This window comes from Gymnogyps californianus, chromosome 4 (assembly GCF_018139145.2).
Source record: "Gymnogyps californianus isolate 813 chromosome 4, ASM1813914v2, whole genome shotgun sequence".
NCBI classification, from domain to species: Eukaryota; Metazoa; Chordata; class Aves; order Accipitriformes; family Cathartidae; genus Gymnogyps; species Gymnogyps californianus.
The window spans coordinates 79,081,629-79,104,592 of record NC_059474.1 but is presented as its reverse complement, the minus strand read 5'-3'; the positions used below and the strand labels follow the sequence as shown (position 1 = coordinate 79,104,592).

Genomic DNA, 22,964 nt, shown 5'->3' with positions numbered 1-22,964 from the left:
GATTACTAGATGGTACAGTGCTAGCTCTCTGGCTGATTGTCTAAGTCTTACATGCATTTTATAGGATATGGTCTATAAACCCCAAACACAGCACCAATCAATATGAATTTTCTTTCCTTTTCCTCATGTTCCCATTAATATCAAAAGCCTAAGCAGTACACGTGGAACTTATTCTCCCATTTCCCAGCAACTGGATATATTTTCAGTACAACTTGAAAGACTAACAAAAATAAACAGATTTTGAGTTAGGCTGTCTTTGAGTTTCAATCTGATTTTAGTCCATATAAGGTGAGAATAGTATTCAGTGATTCAATGGAGTTACTATGATATAAAAAGATGTGAGATGTTCATTCAACCAATCATGATATGTGTACATAGGCACTATTTAAAAATAATCTATTTATTTTTTCCTGTAAAACACTTCAATAACAAAATTCTATGAAGTGACGTTTGTGCATTATGAATTACGTCCAATGATTTCCACAGGTAGACGCTTAGCTGTTTCTTTTCTGCTGCTTGGAGGTTTGGAGTGTATTAACTTTATGAACTTCATGGAAAAATTATTGCTTTTTAGAGGGATTATTCAATTACCCACTTCAGGCAAAATGCAATAAATCTTATGTTACGCTAAAGCCAAGCATTAATCAGCAGACCCTGAGAGCATGACGGCTCTGTTCTTCTGAATGTCCAGCAGGCTTAAGACAATATTTGTTGTCTTCATTTCATTGCTCAGAGGTACAAATGATCAATTCTTATTATTCTGCAGCATTTTTTACTTACTAACCTCTGTCTTCATCTTCTGAATTTGCTGTAACCCCTAGTTGTCCTTATGCATTTTGATTGTAGTTTAAATTCTGTTCCCCTTTTAAGTAAGTTCTGTATTAACATACAGACAGAGGCAAAATATTACCTATTTTCCCCTTAACTCCTATACTTTGAAAATGTTTAGGAGGCATTTTCAGTATTTTTAAAAAATATTTTTAGTGCAAATGTTGTTCTCTGAATACTCTTTTCACCAGTGGCAAAAATTTATGAAACTCAACTTTGGTACTTTTCAGTAACCATAAAAAACAGGTAAAAAGCTGCCATTTGTTAATTTTTTACTTAGAAATGTTTTCAACTTAAATATTAATCACAAAATACAGTTCCTTATCATTTATGGTTTGCTTGTTAATGCATGGAGAATGTATTCTGTCTAGAAAGGGAGAATGAAATATTTAGAAAGGCAAGAATAAGAAAACTGTTTTCTAAGCTAAGCCTTTGTGTGAGGGTTTTTTCGCATTCATATTTTAATGGATTTTGCACAGCTAAGAACATTCCTGGCAGTTACACTGAAATGGCTTGTTCCTCCTCAGCGTCTGTGTGGTGAAGAATTGCTTGCAAAGTCAGTGCAAGCAACTTTTTGTTTATTTGTACTGGTTATCTTACAGACTGGAAAGATCCTATTACATTATATCATTGCACTCTGATGAATGTCAACAGTAATGAGAAGCTAAGAAAATATTTTTCAAGGATGTAAGTTAAAGCCTTCTTGGTGATGATTCTTGGTGAATAGAAATATTCACACTGCAAGAAGAAATTAGGGTGTATTTCCTTGATTAATATATCTTTTCTTGGTCTTGTAGTCCAGGCACTTTTATTCACTTCTCAGTAGATGGTGCCAGAGTCAAAGTAACCTCTCTTCACTCTCTGAAAGACTATTTATGTTTGCCAGTGGTGTTAAAATGTAATTTCAAAATACTACAAAAATGCTGTTAGTGGATATAGATACATAAGAAAGATGTTTTGTGTCAGAAAGCTCTTTTGATGAATTTCAAGATGCTTGGTTTCACCTTTAAACCCTTGATAGCAGCTAAGCTTAGTAAGCAAAGAGCTGGTATGTCACAATTTAGGAATAAGCTGGTACTGAATCTGCTTTACCTGGTAACTCCAGATTTTGCATGGGAGAGCAGTGCTGCTGGAAACAGAAGGAGATACAAATTATAAAAAATGAAACTGATTGCAAAACAAAACATCACACTAAGATAACACTCCCAAAGCCTCCCTAGCTTTGAATATCTCACAGTATTCTTGTGGCAACTTGTGGCAATTATTTCTAACATTCATGCATCTTTCTCCTGGTTTGTTGAAACATTTCTCTGCCTTGGAAGAGGAAAGACAGATTAGCAGCTCTGTTTATTGAGGTAAAGATTGAAAGTCCCCTAATTAGCGAAAAAAGCTGAGGTCTTTGTATTTGAGGTTTCCATTTTACTCAACAACATGGTAGCTATTAAACTTGCAAAACAATGGAATATTTTATTTCCCAATTCACAAAAATATGTGAGATTTGGAATGATGCTTTTTGAAAATAGTATGTGAGGGTTAAAAAGTACAGGAAAGATAGAAATTTCAATTTAAGAAAACAGGAGATTTGAGAACAGGAACGTAGCACGCTTTATAGGCTTAAGGTGAGAATTGAGAACAATGAATAGCATTAGTCAAAGTCATGTCCCCTAAGCATTGCTGTGGATTTCCAAAATAAATTCTTCAACTAATTTGGTAATTTTTTAATTTAAGGGAAAAAAAGCCAAAAAATCAAAAAATATGTTTTTGTCAGGAATCCCACAATATAAGATGTAGGACATATTTAAACATGGCATTTCTTTATCTAAGTTTGTCCCCTAGTCTTCTCAACAGATGCTGGTGTCTGTGGGTTCTGGAGCTGCCCAGATCTGTCTCGGCAGATCTTTTAAACTCACCTGCTAGCTTGCTTCTGGCTTTGCTTGGCTCTTGGGACATCTGGGGTCCTCAGGATGAGGCCTCCAGTGGAGAGCCCCTGAAATGGCATCCTTAAGGCTGGAGCCAGGCCCAGTTCCTCCAGAAGAAATAAATACTCAACGTAAGAAGTTTCACTTTCAGGGAAAATGAGTAATCTCTCAGAGATATCCTCTGGCATGGTTTCTAACCAGCTGTCATTGGAAACATTCCTACAAATATAGTCTACTATTCTGAACATCCTGCTCTTCATCCATGTGTTGTCTTTGCTCCTGGTCTAATTTTGGAATTTCTTTTGATATTTGTTTGCTTCTGACCCTAGACAACATACAGCTCAGCATTCCAGCTCAGTCTGTATTAGAGTGAAGATCCCAGCCAGAATGCAGGTCTGGATGCAGCAGTACAGATACAACAGTTCTCATTGAGCTTGTCTTGCTGCCATTGCATGCAGATGATGATCATCCATTTGCTTTGGTAAAAGCAAGTTTCAACTCGTTTGATTCTGTTTGATAGCTACGTTAAGGCAAAAGGATTTTCTAAACTATAAAACCACTTGAGGGAAGATCAAATAGCTACCTAGGCTTTTTTCCTACATGAGAAGGTCAGTATTTCTTTCGTGGAGGAGTGTAAACATTTTTAGCACTTATTTGCCTGCCAGACTTTTCTCAGATGGAGAGAATACAGTGTGCTGGCTAGGTCAACAACATCGCTTCAGCATGTTGGCTTTCTGCCGTGCTTGTGATTACTGATTGTTTATTTGTATAACCTTGGTTCGTATCTGTAAGGCTGCAAACTTCTGCTTTCCAGTATTTGGGCTGAGTTAATGTAAGGCAGGACAAGCAGATGAAGACCTTCAAACTTGCTACATCTTCAGTCCTGTTCACCTATCCTGGCAGCACAGCCATGCTACCAAGTATTCTTTCAGTGTAGTAGCTGCAAGGCCAGTGATGTTTGCTCTACAGTATCTCATCTGTCATCTCTGTGGTAAAGATCATTTCAGAGACTCCAAAATGTTGCCATATTCTGGTGCTACATACTGCCTTCAGGATGGGACAAAGGGATTTATGGATTGCTGGCTACGGTCCAATTTTTATCTAGAACAGACAACATTCTTTTGCTATCCACTTTGAAATACAATTAAGTGACTGGCCTAGTTTATTATACATCGTGATTGAAATTTCACTCTGGGAATTGACTAACAAAATGTGTGACTCAGGCGGTATTCTGACAGCAGTCAACTGTGTCAACCATCTTCAGCATAACTTGGGTTGTCTAGAAGATCTTATCACATACTAACCTGAATGTGGTCCAGATTCAGTCACAATTGTATGTTGTGTATATCTGACTCCCACTAAAAGGGTTATTCAAATAGCCAGTCAGGAGCTTCCTCCTGACTTCACAGCTGTTTGATCAAGTGAATTGAAGCTGTATGCATTACTGCATATAGTCCCTAAATGTCCAAGTAAGGACTTAGAGAGGTGTATACAACTACCGAAGTTTATTGGTATCTTTCTAGTCAAACTCTAACCCACTAAGAGAATTCATGCATCCCTCCAGGCATGTGTATGTAGCTGCCTAGAAAAAGTTGATACTTTTAAAGTTTGGCCACAGTTACATACGATGACTTGGTGACAGGTAGAACCAGCTTCGTCCAATAAAACACTGGTTTTGACTGATTACAGCAGCACATTTTTAAACCTTCCTGCAGTTTAGTGGAGTGTGAAAAGTAGAGTATCCTTTAATAATAATGAGGACTTTTTATGTACAGCTTCCTACCCGTAAATAACTCTGTACTTTGCAAACAGAAATAGTAACATGGGGAGGAAAGTGATTAATCCAAGACTGTTCATCAGCTAAGCAGTGGTTCCTGGACTAGAACTCCCTCTCCCAAATCCCCTTGAGTTACCCACAAGGCATTTTAGAGTCACTGCTCTAGCCATAACCAGGTAGATTTATAAGAATTTATAAAGAGAATATCCACATGCTAATGGATATGAACCCATCAGACCATTTCCCTGTCTGAAGGGATTTGGATACAGCACTGTGTGATTTCTTCACATCTCTGCATTCAGGCTGCTCTTCCATTCTTTGCAGAACATTCAGAGGGAAGGAAGAACAATGCCTCCTGCATACATGTAAAGCATTGCACAAAGTTATACCAAGATAATTTAAAAAATCTTACAAATATTTATTTACTGGCAGGCTCCAGAGTCAATGACAGTCCAATTTATACATAAAGGAAATCCCTCCACACTACACTGTAAGTTGCAATGATGAAGTAATATGGCTACTCGAGCACATTGAGTTCAGTGATGGATTAGCATAGTCAGTTCCTGAGAGCCCAGAAAAGCCTCTAACTAGAAAGGACCACCCAGCTCACTGGCTGCCGTCTCTCCAATCACAGGCAACCACTCAGGAGCTGAAATATTTCTAACATCCTCAAACAAAATTTAAACTGTAGTGAAAGGTCAACAGCCAAACCTATAATATCTCAGAGGCCTAGAGCAACACAGATGATTGCGTACATTTCATCTTGTGCTGTGGCATGTGACTGGGTATTTTCTTCAAGGTTTTGTGGATAAAATTGGTTGGGCTAGATAAAAGTGACTGAAGAGCCATAATCATGTAAAACCCCTTTAGTCTCCGAGGCTTGGAACCTCTGTGGCTGCAATAGTCTAATGGAAAATATTTGAAGAGTGGTTAAATTTGTGACTATTGTAAGTGAAGATAAAAGAAATATTTAATAATATGTTCCCGCTGTTGTCCAGCATATTGCTGCCTGCATGAAAGCATGTGGAGTCTTCTGTAGACAGTGGAGGTAACTCAGTGCAATGGGATGGGAAAGAGGGTGTCGCTGGTTATAATTCAATTGTCACAGAATGCCTGAGGTTATTCTAGCAGACAGTGTGTACAGCTTCAGGATCTGAAAGGGCTTTTGGTGATGTGAAACATGCAGTTGCTAAATGCTGGATTTGATTTGTTTGTTGGAAGCTCAGAATAAAGAGGATAACTTTAAAAGGGGTGTTAATTCCTTAGCCAGGGACAGTTGCCATCTCACCAGAGGCACATGTGTGTAGGATTAGCTTCTCTCCTAGGCTCTTGAAGCTGATCTGTAATATAAAAGAAAAATTTTGAAACAAGCGGGATCTGTGCTGACCTCCCATATGAGAGGGGTAAGACTGGGCAGCGACCATGTGGGTGGTAGAGTGGAAGTTTCCATGAAGTATGGGTGGGAGCTTCTCTAATAATTTACATTTATACTGGTTCAAGTTGAGAAGGTTGGCTTACTGGCAAGGTCAACACCCGATGCATGACTTGTTCCTGCTTGTTTGTTTATGTAACATTGTTTTGGGTACCTAAAAATAACAGCCCTTCTTAATACAGTGTGACTTCAAGTAGAACTGATATGAAGCAGACTGGGATGAAAGTGTGCAAGATGCTAATCTTACTATCAGTGTCACTGCCGTGATCATTCACTTGGCAGCCGTAGCTGGGTTAGGAGATACGGAACAAATATTTAAGGCAGTGTCAGAGATGTCCATGTAGCACACGCTCATCAGGACATGTACACAGCCCTGTGGAATGATGATTCATCTAGGAAGCAATGAGAACAGGTTTGCAGCGCTGACAAACAAATGAAAAGAAGTTGTGGTTTCATGAGTGTACATTGCTGCTTCGAAACCCAACATTCTTTAGCTATCATTATGAAATCTTACTGGTGGAGCTCTGCTTCAAAAGATGCAATCTACCGATGTTCACTGTGGGCTCAATTTTCCCCACATGACAACAAAGTTATAGATGAAATATTTTCATTTATTATTATCCATGGTGAAAACAACAACAAAAAAAGAATCTTTAAGGGATAAATATCCTTATATAAGATTTTGCTGAAAAAAAATGGTTGTTTTCCTTCATCTGATCCAGACTTTCATCTCCTTAAGTATACATATGGGCATGGTCAAACTTATTCTGACTAACTTTGAACCTATTTGAATATTACAAGTGTGAAATTGTGACCACACGTGTTATATTAACACTTTGCATAGGAGACCCGTGTGTATGTGAGAGAAAAATCAGATGCATATATGAGGTGAAAATGGAACCAGTTGAAAAAGATTGGTAAGAAATGAGGGAGACAAAGTAACAAAATAATATTCTCTGTATATGTAGCGAAATACGTAATATAAATTTAGTTATCTAGACCATCTTCTAGTCCAACATTTGCGAATACATCACAAAATAGCTCAAAAAATCTATTTAAAAAATAACTGAATTACCCTTTTAGTAGAAATACTGCAGTGAAGGCTTTTAATGTAGAGGCAGCAAAATGACGGTGAACTTGAGCTAGACTGAGAAACATACAAATCAGACCTTAAGACTATCAAAACTGTGCAAAGGTCACAAGATTTTTCCATTTTTGTTGCAAGAGAAATGAAAACTTTCTGTGTAAACCAACAAAAAGTTAACTGAATTTCACTAAATTTTGAAGAATAGATTCTGTCTCTCTGTCTCCTTTCGTCCATCTATTTAAACATACACGCACCTCATGCAGAAGTGTTTTATGTAGGAAGGACTATTTCAAATATCAGATGACCTCTTCTTTAGGTTGTGGGATACTTTCATATTTCTTAATTTTGAAGGTCATGTCTATCTGGTGGTTTTTTACAATTATTAAACTCAATGCCTCTGAGAAAGGCTCCTACTTACTCTTACAAACCCACGTTTCCCACCATTTTTCCAACTTGGCTTTTGAATGGATTTTGCTGGTTTTGGTACTATATGCTTTTTGAAATGCATATGGTATCCAGAAATCTACTAAAGTCAATTGCTCTCTCCTTTCTGCTCCTAAAAAGTTTTTTGAAGATTAGCCTCGAGTACGGCTTAAGCTACATTTTCATTACAGCATTGCTGAGTACATGCTTTGAGTGTTCCCCCACAACATAGTCGCACTGATGTTTTGCAAGCTGCCATGGAGCTAGGCTTTCGGAAGCCCTCGAAACCACCATTGCTTTATAAGACATCAGATGTTCTGTAAAATTACTGAGAAAGGAAAAAAGAGAAAATTAATTAATGTCTACAGATGGGAAAAAATAAGACTACAAAAATCAATACTTTGAGTCTAATATTTTCCTGCACATAAACAAAAATCATTGGGAAACATGCAAACAAATGGTTTATTTATTTATTTTTTAATTTCTGAAGGTGAGGCGATCTCATGGTTTTTTTTTTTCCCAAGGCTGTTAAGTAGCCATCTGATTAATGATAAGTTGATCAGTACTGCTCACAGGGAGTGTGAACACCTTGAAAATCAGTCCTGAAATTTGCTTCAAACTGAGCAAACTGAAAGGAAGACTCATTTTGAAAAATGATTATCATTTTAGGCCATCCTGTGAAGTTTAAAGCCACTACAGCACTGAAAACCGTGAAGATATCCACACTTGCCAAAAACATTTCAGTAGTGAGGCGGATGTAGCTGTGCCCCTAGCAGAGAGATGGACATTCCAAAGAAGCACGCGCTGCCCCTTTACGTGTATTTTTTGAGAGGGAAATATCCAGCAGCCATCAGGCATAGACAAGGATGGCCCTTGGTCATCTCGCTTGCTTAGGGCATGGTTCTAAGCCTTAGGCAAGTCTGAGGTAGCCTTCTGCAGACCCTTCTGCAACCAAAGAAAATCGTATTTTTAGCACAGGTACCACATTTTGCTGAAAAGTCCTGGCATTTTTAAGCTTTCCAAATAAGGAATTTTAAGGAGAAGGGAGAACATGCAAAGAAAGGGCTTCCAGGCAGTAGACGGGGATATGAATAAAAATGTCTTTCATTTTTTCCTTCTCTCCGAAATCTAGCATGAAGCGAGGGCAGTGACTGTGATAATAAAGGCAAATGATAAATGAAAGAAGGGACACTTCAACATAATCTAGATAACAGGAAAATTTTAAATGGACAATTTAACATGAGGGTCTGCATGGAATTATTTTTCATTAAACAATCAAAGCTTGTGATAATGCAAATGAAATCCATTTTTAGCTGCAGGAAATTTTGAGAATTTCAGAGGAATAAAAAATATGAGAATAATAATATCATGATGGTAATTCACAGTAATTATAGAAAAGCATAATTGCACAACACAAGCACTAATCAAAGCTCGGAAGAGTACTTTGGCAATCATTAGGATTTCAGAGCTATTAGCATTTACCTTTGTCATCGGGCACCACACAACAAGCATTATTAATTTCATGTCAATCTAGAGCATAATTTCCCTGATCAAATATCAGTTCATAATAACTAACCACAAAGATTAGCTTATCTGACATTGATTTTTGTGAAGTATTTTAGAAAGAAAGCTTTACTGGTGATTGCTTTGGAAGTAGCAATGTTGTCCTTGAACTTAGGTTATTTCTCAAGGTTTGTGGGCTATCCTATATGTGTACAAATTCCATCAATTTATTTGTATCTGCTGGCCTAAAAAAGCTTCAGAGCATTGTCCATACTTTCCCTCTTGATATCTTATAGGTGTAATTTTCTGAGCTTCATACATCTGTGTGTTAATAATCAAAGTATTATTGAACTATGCATATATTTTGTGCTGCTGTGGTACATATGTAACTCATCATTGTAACTCACTGTAACTTCTAATCTGATGTACAGCCAGTCCTAAATTATTCTATGTATAGAATTTGTGTCATTTGTTCTTTTTCCTTTTTTTTTCCCCTGCTGACCAGCTATGCTTTTGTTCAAACCTGCCCTGACTGCCTAGTATGAGGAAAAGAACATTTTACAGTTCATACCATACAGGGATTGAGGTGAAGGGAACATTTGAGTGAGTCAAAGTTGAATTTAAGAAAGAAGAATATGGAGCTGGAAAACTCACAATGAGCTCATGGAGAAGGGATGATCAATCATTAGGAGAGGAGCTGGTTTTCAAGAAAACTGAAGAGATAAATAAAAGCACAAGTAGACAGTTGAAACCAAGAACAAGTAGTTTGAAACTGTGGTTTGGAGAAAGGATATCCTGTAGTGAATAAAATAATGAACAACATAGTTTTTTCCTAGGTGAAGAACTGAAATCATGAAATTAGCTAAAGCACACACAACTAAAGCATAGTTATTTACGCTAGTATTATATATAAGTATTTGGGATATGCATAATGTTCTCTGACTTTCAGTAGAAGAAAAGCTATATTTTGTGCAATAAAAGAAACAAACAAAACCAGGTCCCCAAACATGAAAAGTGACTCTCTGGGCCTTCTTGATTCTTTTTATAATCCTCTTTATGCATTAATTTTTTTTTAAATTAAATCTTTTCTCTTAATGACATTTACAGACTTTAAAAAATTCAATACTATATGTATAGCTTTTAAAGGGAAGAGTTGTCTATAGGAGAAGAAATTGACTGGTAAGTAAAAAAATATTTCAATTTGTTGTTCAATAAAGCAAGATACAACTTATCAAAATGCAGGTGGGGTCATTTCCCAGTGTCAGAAATAGTATCTTTTAGGAAAAGATATATAGGAAATATAGGAAAAGAAAAAAAGAATATCTTTTCCTTTTCTCAACTGACTCACTGTCACAGTGCTTTTCTCTGGCTTGTGGCAGGATTGTTTTTCTGTTAGCAACTTATTTTTTAACACACCATTCTGACACCTTGACAGTTCATGTGCTAAATCAAACTTTACAATTACTGGCAGGCAGTTATTAGATGTATTGCACTTAATTAACTTTGCACCTAATTACAAGCAGTGCTGGCCGATTACAAAGGGCATAAATATATTAGTGCCCTAGCTGTCACATCATGAAAATGGCTGTTTGAACGAGTCAAGCAAAAGCAATTACCACATTGTGTGCATGGTGAAGTGTAGCGGAGTGCAGAAAGAGGAATGAACTGTTTTACTGTTTGTAGGAATTTAATTTTGCACTTTGCATTTCAAGTGACCCAGATGAGCAAAGAGTATGATAAAAGATTTCCTTTCATTTGTATAAACACTTCAGGAGTGCTTCATGTGTGTGAAGGGAAAACAAAAGTTGCATGGTAAGAGCTGACTTAGGTTTTGTTAGATATCCACCCTGTGTATCTGTAGATGATAAAGTATGAGGATTCTAGCATTAAGGAAGAAAAGCGGTCTAACATGAGATATGTTCTACAGATCATAAGCAAAACTTGTGATTCAGAATGACACGGTGCAACTGTTACTTATACAGTAGTTGCCAAAATGAGAACGAAAGCAGAATTTGGTCTCATCTGTAGAGGGATATGTTGTAAAGAACAAATGTTAGCACTCAGCTGGCCTTGTGTGGAAATCTGTCTTGCGTTAGCACAGGAAGAAAACATCTTTGCTGGAAAAGTAAGCAAGACATTCAGAGCAATTTTTAACATTTCATAAGTGGCTTTGTAAACAGAGTCTATATAAGAGAGATGTTTCCTTCTGTACCAAGTATCAGTTCTAACCACTGCGTACTCTTTTTTGCATAGGAAAATACAGCATGTTACAGGTGGCTTAACTAATTGTTGTTGCGCATATAGTCATAGAGGGATGTTGTCTTCATTTTACAAGAGTCCTGGCTAAGGATAAAAACTGAGAACTGTTAAATATCATAATTTTTTTCATTCCTCAAAGATTTCCTTTTTCTGCTTAGCAGCAGAATAGCCCCTGAATTAGCAATGTTTTGCAACAAAACTAAACAAAATGTTTGTTTTCCTTTTCAGCAAAATTTAGTCCCACACTTAATTATTCAGCAATGCATAGGCAAACCAACTTAAGCGCAGTCATAGGAATTTCATGGTCAACAGACTGTACTATTTGCTTTGTACAAAATATTTAATGCTTTGTACAAAACAGTACCGAGGTCACACGAACCAGTTTCATATATAGTGGCCAAAAAAGGTCATTAGAACTTGACTTTGCTTGAGGCAAATGGAAAGAAACAGAGGGAGTCACAATGTGGTGCTAAATTAGTGCTGTAGGGCTTGTATGCTGTTGTTATTTACAAGCTCTGAAGAAAGAGAACTGTGAGGATGTATGTAAACCTTTCCCAGCCCAGAACAGCCATTCATTGTTATTCACTTCTAAATAGGCTGCCTGTGTTGTTTCTGATAACTCATGGAAAAAGTAGGTGGCCTTTAACAAAAATTTTGGATGCCTTTGCAATTGTGCTTGCATGAAAAAGTCAGTTCACTCCTTTGTGTGCAACAGCATAAAGTAGAAAGTGGGGAGATAATGTGTTTTCAAATACAACATTACATCACTGCTGAAAACATTGCTCAATGTATTAAGACCTTGGGTGGCCAGCAATTGTTACCCTGTATAAAATTAGAGACATTGCTGTAGAAAAATAAACCTGTGCAGGGAAGCGTCTTGATGGAATGATCTGGGGGAGACAAGCACTGTCATTCAAGTAGCCTGTGCAAGAGCACTTTGGCTCTTTAGCCACTCCTTACTAGAAGAGTCAGGAGCTCACCCCAAAAGAGAGGTTAAATCAGTCAAGGGTTCACGTAAAGCTCTATGATTTCAGTTTTCCGGGGCAAAATATACGCTACTAAGCTTTTCACTGATGAGAAACTGTGGGGTGCAAGGAATTAATGTGAAATAATGTGGACTTGACTCTTCCAACACACAAAGTGAGTTATGTTCAACACGAAGTGTGTTAAAATGTTACTTTCTTAATTGAATGCACTGGAACCAACAAATATTCCATGAAAAATGTTTAAAAAATAAAAGGAAATCTAAAGCTCCATGCATTTGAGGAAAATCAGATAAAATAGCAATGAGAAGTTATTCTAGCAGAATATGTCTGTATCTTATGTGCTTGAATTTTTTTCTGATATTGCTGGTTGTAGAATCATAGAATCATTTAGGTTGGAAAAGACCCTTAAGATCATCGAGTCCAACTGTAAACCTAACACTGCCAAGTCCACCACTAAACCATGTCCCTAAGTGCCACGTCTACACGTCTTTTAAATACCTCTAGGGAAGGTGACTTGTCCTTGCTACATGGTTGCTGCTTTGATCCAATTGCTATTAGTTAAAATTTTCAACCTGAACAGTCAGTTTGTGTGTGTATATGTATATATATGCTTTCTGTTGTATCGTAAACCCGTGGTGGGGGAAATGAGGATATATGCAAAAATACACATCACCACTTCCCAATTTTGAAACAGGATATCACAACTTTTTTGTGCAGCAGCCCTGTCCAGAGCAGGACGGCAGGGATTTCTGTGCATATAGGGCCAAGAGACTGCTAGCTGGCTAGTGTGCAAGAGAATGGGGGCCACTGCCTCTTGGCTGCTTCCTCCTGGACAGGCCGTGGGCTTTGGTGAGAGGCACTGCTCAGCAGGGCCAGGAGCCATGGCCCTGCAGGACACAAGAATCTGAATTCTCAGGACTTTCAGGGACTCAGCAAGAGCTTGAAATCCTGCCTCTGAGAAGACAGACGCTCCACTCATTCAGCACACTGCTGGTATCTGGTGCTTACACAGGACAGGGACTCCCAGTCCCGATGAAGTTGTCTCCTCACTTGAAGCATGGCCGTTGTATTAAGCACTGCTCATGTGGCAACAACAGTTGCCCTATTTTATTCCTTGCTCCCACCCCCACATGGAGAATAGTGGAGAAAAGACTGGGAAGTCAACTATGGCTGCTATTTTACCCATTTGCATAATATTTCACTAGCCACTGTGGAGTCCTCAGCTTTTCCATATTTATCATATTTGTAGTAATGGAACATTGACAGAAAACTGAACTGGTTATTTGTTCTTTTTATTCTGTAGATGAGCCATTTCTCAGTCGTGACTTCTGAAGACTTACAGCCTTAGTGCACTCCTAAGACACAGAGCCTTCTAAGATCCAAGGACGTCATCTTACCTGTCTTTTACCTTTTTTTGGAAGCATCTAAAGAAAAACTGGAAACTGCAGTTTGGTTTATATGAAGATATATGAAGATATATGAAAAATTGACAGGTATGTATAAGCCCTCTGTTAGAGTTTCCATCCAAGCCTGCTTTGTTCATGGAACTGCATGCTTTATAGTTTGACTTTTACACTCTGTTGTAATGACTCTTTCCATCTGAGTGCATCGTACTGTAGGAAGCTAATTGACTTTGACTTCTCTGCTTCTGTTCTCAGTGGGATAATGCCAGTTGTAATTCTTTTATTGATTGTTTAGAGCAATTAGCAGAAAACAAATTTCTCCAAAGAACAGATAATTTGGTTTTGTTGCTCTCTACCATTAAAGCTAAACATTTTGTTATCTGAAAAAAATTAATAGGAAACACATTCCATCTGTTTATTAGCTGAAGAGAGACAGGTTACCTCATCATTAATGTCATCGGTAATTAGCGCTCTTGTGCTGTCACCATCTGCACCAGTGGCTGGCAATCTGTCAGCAGCTTCAAATGCCAGGGCTGATTGTGTTTATCTGTGCCAAACAATGGGCAGACCGTATGTGATCCTGAAATTTGTAAACAGTAGTTGGCTAATGTAATTTAACTAGGCAATTTTGTTATATGTGTGACTGCTACCCTGGGAAGGACATGAGACTTTAAACCTCCAGGGCAATTCCCAGTCATTGGGTCACCAGCACCAGGCTCAGAATGCCACTCTCAATTAATCAGATTTCTGATGGTCACAACTGGTTTTTGTTTCCATTCGGGACAAGGTCTGGAAAGGCGCTGCAGTCAGAGTGGCAGGACTTGCGCTCACATTCCATCAGCATCACTGCCCTCCATGATAACCGGCAGATAAACCCTGACATGTCTCACAGAGGCCTTGTGAATTGGTTAGGCTTCTTAGTTGTTCTATAGTAGGTAACTTCCTGTTCTACTCCAGATTGAAAAGAATGGATTTTATTTTACACCGAGTGAAGTTTCTTGAAATTAAAAAAGAAACAGGGAAAAAGGAAGTAGTTCTGTAATATTTAGGCACTAATCTTAGTGTTTTACTGACTTTTTGTTCTGTTATTCTTGATCTAAAAAATACACCAGATTTGAGTTTGATATTTTTGTTTTATTTTAAGGAGAAAAAGATCTGAAAATTCTGACCACCTAATAAAATACTTTCCGAGGGTCAGAGACTTTTGAGATCCTACACACAAGGATTTGAAATCTTATGTAAGAATACATTTGTAGTGGTGGAGAGCTGTCTGCCATGCTTAAATTTGCATCATAGTTGCTATAAAGTAAATGATTATACATGTAAGTGGTTTGTGAGTTACTTGTTTAGTAATTTTTCATTGGTACTCTCCTGTTCTGTGCATTCAGTCATGTGAATAATATATACAAGTACAGGTGGAAGTTAAGTGCTTTCTTTGGCACATGGTTTTGAAGCCTACATTAAGATGTGTTACTTCAGGTATCGTATCATGGAATATTACGATTAGTGAATATCTATTAACAGTGCTTATTGCTAATACCTGGACATTTTCCTCTCCAGGGCTACTTGAGCAGAAAGCTATTAAAAATGTGAGGTCCCGCTGGCACTGTAGAAAAATCCATTTCATAGTTGTATGGTAGCATACAATTTCCAAGGGACTGCTAGATATTTGTGTTTGATACGTGAAGCCTAAGTACATTCAGAGAGTAATCTCTTTTTCTGATGTGAGAACATGATGCTGCCATTGAAAACTCTGAATCTCAGTCAAAGGTGAGAGGAATCATGAATTTCAGAAAGTCCATTATAATGCATTTCTAAAGATCTGGTGTTAGGAAGAGGTGCAGCTGGATTAGTTGGTCTCTTAAAAGTGAATATAAATAGATCATTAGAGGCAATAGCAAAATAGGGAAGAGTATGAAGCATACTAAGAAAGCTATAGTGTCTCAATATATTAAGTCTCTCTTGTGGAAAAGGGTCTGTGTGTGTATATATATGTATATATAGATATATAATTTGGAAGGTGAATAACGTAAGGCAGGCGATATCGTAATGAACAAGAAAGTAGGAGTCTTTTATGACTTAATATTTTAAAATGTTTATTTACAAAAGGTAGTTTGCAGTTGTGGACTGATCCAAAGCAACTTGAATTGAAATATTCATTTGGATTTCAATAGGTTTTAGGCCCAGCCCATCTTTTCCAATGTTTATTGGGTAAATTTACTGCATGCAAATTTTTACAGAATTTGCTGCCTTCAGATACCATAAGAAATGGTCTGTCCTAAGGAGTGTACACTAAAGATGGAAGAAATATGGCATGAAAAAATCAGGTGTTCAATATCCAATAGGAATAGCAATATGGTTTATAAGAATCTTTTGTTCTTCCATTTACTTTTGTGTCATTTCAGTAATTTGTTTATGTGGTGTGCCAATTTGCATAGTATAGAATATAATTCTGAAGATACATATCTGTTTATCCGGAGGTAATGGTGGATCAGTACAGAAAACAAAGTCATTTTAGCTTTGGGATTAGAGGAGGAAAAAGAGGTTTTAATAGCAGTGTAGGGATGTTCTAGAATTTAATTGTAACCGCTCCACCACTTTTCTACATGTAAAGTGGAAAAAAATTACAGATACTAAAATTAAATATGATGCCAATACTATAAATCCAGTGTAAGGGTTTATTATATCACTGAGCTCTTTAAAATGTTAACATTCCTTGGCTTCATTTAGAAGCATTAACTAATTCCAGGTGAGTCACCTCAGACAACAAAGCCCACTGTTGGTAGACATCCATCGCACAGAGCATGAGGTAACAATTCTCCAGGGGCATGTGTAGATGTGAGAATATTTTGTTATGGTGTGGTGACTAACATTCCTTTATTTCTCATTAGTTTATACTGTACTCTATTGTATAAAAATTAATTTCTGTTAACGTCTACATTCAGTTAATGTACACACATCATTTAATGAACATAATATACCTTAAAATATTAAATTACAGCCTTTCTGCCCCCCAGGTAGACTGTCAGACATGGTGGTATAAATTAATATGTAGTGCTGCAAAGCTAATAAATTCCATTTAGCCAAGAGGACTGAAAGCAGCTCCTAGAGGCTGGGCTGGAAACTTCTGCTGGAGACCACTGAAATCAATGGAAAGAGTTACATTGACTTCATTAATTGCTAAAATAAGGGTGGGGATGGAAGACAAAAGATCTGTGGAGAACAAATTAGGGAAGCAGGTTGTATTTCTCCATTAGCAGTGGAAGTTTTTCTTGGAGGTAAGTGTTCAGTCACAGGTTGCCTAAATAACTATTCTAAGGTATTCTTTGCGTATCAGTATGATTTAGCTGTTTTCAGGTATAAAATGCATCCATTGTTTTTACTTGAGCTAAAGAGGAAAGCTTAGTGTTGCCATTATCATCACAAGCAATGGGAGTCAAGATCTGAAATGCAGGTGGCTAAGGTCGTCGCAGATGCTCACAGGTATCCTGCCTGGCCTGTGAGGGCCATGTCAGAATTGTGCTACTGGGCAGAAGTGAACATGATGGGAAACAAGCAGTCCCTTTAGACCTTACTCCCTGCTGTCCTTTTTATGTTACTTGCACTATAATGCCACTGTTACAGAAAGATCAGGAAGAAAGGGAATTTAAATTAAAGGAAGCAAGGTTTAAAAAAAACCAACCAAACAAACAGAAGGAATCAAGACTGAAAATGGGGAATATAGAACTCAGCTCTAATCCCAGAAATTATGTGATTTCTGTTTGCAGGCTAGCATTCATTATGCTGAAGTCAACTACTTCTGTTGCTTAGGTCTTTTATTAATTGGTTACATGGCAGCTGTGAAAAGGCCAATGTTCTGTTTTAGCCAAAATGCAATCACAAGATCAAACTGAGTTCACTTTTTTTTAAATTCCTGTAAAGTAGAATATTATGCCTCTGATATTGAATCTTCTCCTTTTCACTCAGGCCAAATTTTCTTACGTTATTCTTCGAAACACCTGTTGAGTTGGGATAGAAGAAACTAAGCAACTCTTGACATCATTTTTCATTTAGAAAAATATGATGTAATCATAGAAGATTATTATGAATTGTTTCTTGATTATAAATAATATACATACAGACAATGAATAATTAATTGCAGGCAAAGATCAATTAAGAAAGGTCATCTTAAATGTGACTTATTTTATTTGTCTCTATGATTATCATTGGTCAAATGTAATTACATACTTGTCAAATTGCAGCTCTGGAAAGATGGGTTAAATGTCACTGTAAATTGCAGGTTTTAAAAAAAGTAATTAATATATCTTTCTTGACTATTTTTAGGGTTTGGGTTTTTTTGTCTGATGATACAACCAAAGCTTAAAGCAATCAGAGCTGACTCAAAACACACTCAAAAAAGCCATTTAATTTTAATAAGACTTGGACCTAACTGTAGGAGCAGAAACGTCTTAGCACAATACACAAAACCTTGCAGTTGGCAGAGTCTTAAGTAGATGCCACGGCAAAGTAAATTTTAATAACAAAAATACTACTGCTTCTGACAAATGGGCAAAGTGTTGTCAAATAACTTCACTGAGTGCTCCTAGTAACTATGAGAGCTCCATTATAGGCAGATAAAATCTGGGATCTAACTGTTAATATCTTTATTAACAGAGGCTAAAGAGAGACAGAATGCTTTCTTGCATGAGTAAATGACCAGCGAAGTAGGAATTTGGGCCTTTTTTTAATTATCTCTCTTTGTGACAATCTAGTTAGATTGTTGCAAGGATATTTTACTAGCTACACTTAATTTCTGATTATGCACTAATATTAGGCCTCAATGTAATGATCTGCTACTGAATTTCACTTCCAAAGTACAGTAGGTATGTGTATATGTGGGTGTGCACTAGTAACTTTCCTGATTATCAGTCAGAATTTGCCAATGATGGAAGAAAATTTTCAGACCTTTCTCATTCTTTTTATAGTGGGACAACTTCATGCAGCTTTTGCATGCTTCGCTGCTCTAAGAAACATAGCACTTCTGAATTTTCAGGTGATTTATTTTGAATTTCAACCCCCTCCTCCTTTGCCCTATGGATGTTGTGCAGTACAGCCAGAGCCAAGAGGAATGTAAAGCTGTAATTTTGTTGAAGTATTGCAGTGATGTGAACATACTCCTCAAGAGTCCCATCCTTGGTAACATATTATTTGAATTTTGCTTTAGAGAATGTAGCAGGATGGACAATATCCTGTCTTTGTGAGTGTGAATGCACAAGCACATGCTCAGAATCATCACACCACCAGATGTTAAGAGGACTATCTGTAGGCAGCAGGTTTACTTGCCAGGTTGCAAGGTATCAGAGCATTTGGGAATCATTTTAGTTGACAGACTCTGACTAATTCTGGATTACTCCATATAATTCTGGATGTGTTCCCTCACCATTATAGATATGAGACTAAGCATCCTGCATGATCTATGAATGAAGACATCTTGACAAAAAAATTAGGCAATATTCATAATAGCGAACACCAACTCCAAACTTTTTAGCCTCTTTTTTTTCCTGCCAGCTTCCCTCCCCTGCCATTCACAGCTTTTCTTCATTCTGTGCTGTTGTTGGATACATCTTCTTCAGGTTTATTGTATCAACAGTCAAGTTTTGAGATTCTTTTGAGGCGTGCTGGCACTGGCATTTTCAATCTGTAAAGCTGTCCAGAACACTTCAACATAACCCTCTTCTGGCAGTGCTGCGAGCAGTGCATCAGTGGTGGGTATCAGATCTGAGCTAATGCAGGTCAGATTTCATGGTGCCTGCTGATATTTATGGGGATGGAAAAAATAAAACAGATTTGCCCAGAATGTTGTAGCCTATTTCAAATGCAAGTAAAGGGGTCATGAATCTGAATCCCTCATCTATCATAACTGCCGGAGGTAGAGTGTAGCTGGGACAAAGCCAACCCATGCATCAGAGCTAAGCTGTGAGCTAAGGAAAAGAGAGGTTTAGTAAGAATGATCATTGATAGAAATCCACTGAAGTGAGTAGAAGTGTATTTGCCTACTGATGCAATCCTGCTGCAAGCTTACTTTTCACCTCCTTTGACCACAGAGTGTGAAGCTTCACTCTCTTTCTCCCCTTCATATCACAAAGCATCTCATGTTGAAGAGGGAACTCAAGTTATACACCATACCAAAGAAGAAAACATCTAGAAAAAATGTACTACAACGTCTTTCATTCTCTTTTCTGCTGGGAAAGGTTGGCTGACAGGGATATTAGATGCATCCCATTGATTATCTCACCACTAGTATTGACATGTGAGCTGAGAAAATTAGCAGAGGTTTTTTACTTTTTTTTAAATGTTTGGATCATGACAAACAATTTGATTTTGTGTACAGATCACTCTTTAGTAAATGTAGCCACACCTAAAATACACTGCTTTGGTATGAGTCAGAGCTGTGTCCTAGAGCCAGAATAAACTTGCCTCATGTCCTGATGGACATGAATTGACAACCATCAGGCACTCAGTTTATTGACATCTGTGGTAGGATAGAGAACTGCTGATTATTTTTGCTGACTCTATTACCTCAAATAATTAAAATTTAGAACATCACAATCACTCCTCAGTGATAAAAGGACACTTTATTTTGGCTCATGTCCTTTGAGATGGAATGAATTTTGAACATCAGCTTGTGGTGTATAGTTTCACAAGTGCAGGTCTTGGAAGATTTCACAAAATTCTTTGCACAAATATGTATGCTTACTTTTGAATGTTAGACTTAAAACTCAATATGGATTATTTTCAGTTATAAATCTAACCTTTGAGAATGCTTTTTTTTACAGGGTTAATCTGATACGGGAAAAGAGGATAACTTTTCCAATCTAGATGCATAGATTGCATATGCAAACAGGAATGGAAATTGCCTACAGAGCCTTCATGCTTCACGCGCATTCTGTGATTATTTTTATATTCAGCCATGAGCACATTCTGAGGTAATATTCCACTCCTTTTGTTTTACAGTATCAAATGAAGACTGAGACATTAAAAGTAGGGTGTAAGAGAAATGAAAAAATGTCAGTAAAAGCAGCTGATGAAAACCTTATTAAAAAGCTATGCATGTCAGGCTGTGTTCCTTCTGTAATGTATATGTTTGTAATAACAGCTCTGAATTCTGCAGGGACCTATAAGTAATGAAGAAAATTGGTCAAGCAAAAAAAGAAGTTATTGGAAACTTGTGTGCTGTTGAGTCCCATAATATGCAAACTGTACATCTGCATAAAATAAGCCTGTGCCCTGCTGATAGCTTTTATATTGTTCCCCTTGTATACATCAATTTGTTTGCTGGGTTGAGTTTACGCCAGTAAATGTTTTATAGTGAGAATTATGTCCCCAATTTCCATAAGTAGTCAACATTCATTGTCAATTTAATATCAATAACAAGGCAAAATGTAAAACTGAACAGGACAGACAGTGTCTCCAAGGAGAAAGTTTCCCTCTTACCTAGAATGGAAAGCTTCTGGTGTTAATATATCTTTCCGAGTTGAGGAACAGAATAACGAGGGGAGAGAAAAGAATGATCAAAGCATTGCAAATATTCCAGGAAGGAAGCTACAGTGTGGAATCAAGTCAGAGGACACCAATATGAAGAGTCAGGCTGTACAAAAGACAAAAAAGAAGGAAAACAAAAACAATGACAAACTGTAGTGAAGGGAAGCTACTTAGTTGCCTAGAAAGACAGAAACTAAAGAGGCAGGAATAGAGTCTGAAATTGGAAAAGAAACAAAACCTATTGACTTGGAGCAAAAGTTGCACAAAAGGTGTAATGTACCACAGCACCAAAAATTATGCGTCTGAAACTCTTAGAGTAACGTGAATGAAGAATAAAAGGAAAAAGCTTGTGCTCAGCAAGGTTTTGAGATGGGGCAAGCATGTGTTACCAGGAAAGCCTTAGGCTCTTTCTTGGTTTCTTTCTTGGTTCTACTCTGTCAGAAGAAGGTTGTTGATCTGAGGGAGCTGCCTAGACTAAACCTGATGATAGCAAGCTGGTGGAAATTATGAAGCTAGAGAAGTGAAAGAAAGCGAAAAATTCAGTATTTCCTTGCCTATAGGAATATGGAATAGTAGAAGGCAGGAGGGAAGGAGTGATGTGGGAGAGTAGGTTAATAGGTTACAAAGATGGTGGTCTGTTGGAGGAAGTAGCCTTCATTCCTCTAGATGCGTTGTTTGGCATGGTGAATGCGATGCCTGTCAGATGCCTGTAAATGTGGTCTTGAACTGCAGTCCTGAACTTGAGCCACGGACTTTTAGTAAATACTTTTTGAAAACATGGTGTTACAGGATCTGCCTCCACAGAACTCACTTTGCAATAAGTAGACTTTATGGGATGTACTCTGGGGGAAGAAGACGATTTATGTACTCAATAATCTTTCCTTTTCTGCCCTGTGGAGAAATCTTCAGACTGACCAGCAGGCCCAGAATCAAGGAGGGTGCTAGGCTGCTGCTGGAGAGATGATTTTATATTTGAGTACTGGAATTTCTTTTTGGTCCTGCCATCATCAATATCAGCTATTTGTTTGTTTCTTAACCCATGCAAGGTACTTCTTTAATATTAGAGTTCAGAATTAATACATACATCCCTTTCAAAACATGAACAGGTTTTACAGAAAATGATACATTAGCAAATCAGAACAAATTTTAATTCAGTATTAACTATAAACTTGAAATCAGACTAACATTCAAATGTAACTGTTAGCTTCCTATGCATCAGTGCATTTTGAATAGACTGGGGATATCCACTAAAGTTTCAGCTGATCACATAACAAGTGAGGAAGGGCTGCTCTTGTATGGGACTTGCCTCACCTGCTGTCGGCCATCTGAGGGCTGGGTGTCTAACACAGGCAAGTTATCTAAGATCTTCCTGTGGTACTGGAGAGAGCCAGGACAGCTCCATTCCATTTATCTCCAATATGAGCTGGAGCTCAAGTCTTTATACGGCCTGAACGGTTTATGAAAGACAGGTTCACTGTGAATTCCCAGGAAAAAACAGAACTGCTTGTATGAGAGCTTTTCCTCAGGTTTGTTCAAGTATTAAGTTAAAAACTACAATCTGTTTGGCTTCAAGATGAGGAGAAGCAACATTTATACAACTATGCCCAAATACATTACACAAAATGCAGGTTATACTATTTATTTTCTGGTCTATATAAAGAAAAATATCAAATGAACAAGTCTATTCTTTAGTGTGACAGGCAAATTCTCAGTGTAATTCCATTTAAAATTCAAGTGTCCTCTGTTTTTAAATATTAATTTGACAGACAACAAATAAGAAATCTTAAAGTTGGTGAATACTAAAAAGGGGAAAATGTGGCCATATC

At 37.4% G+C, this 22,964-nt stretch overlaps 1 long non-coding RNA gene across 1 annotated transcript in view; it reads left to right on the top strand.

The window, feature by feature from the left end:
• Positions 1 to 13,699, top strand: part of LOC127016253 (uncharacterized) — a 51,481-nt gene extending 37,782 nt beyond the window's left edge. Inside the window, exon 3 of the long non-coding RNA XR_007766462.1 lies at positions 13,518 to 13,699. This is a non-coding gene — a long non-coding RNA (uncharacterized LOC127016253). The remainder of the gene's footprint in view (positions 1 to 13,517) is intronic.
• Positions 13,700 to 22,964: the final 9,265 nt, after the last annotated feature.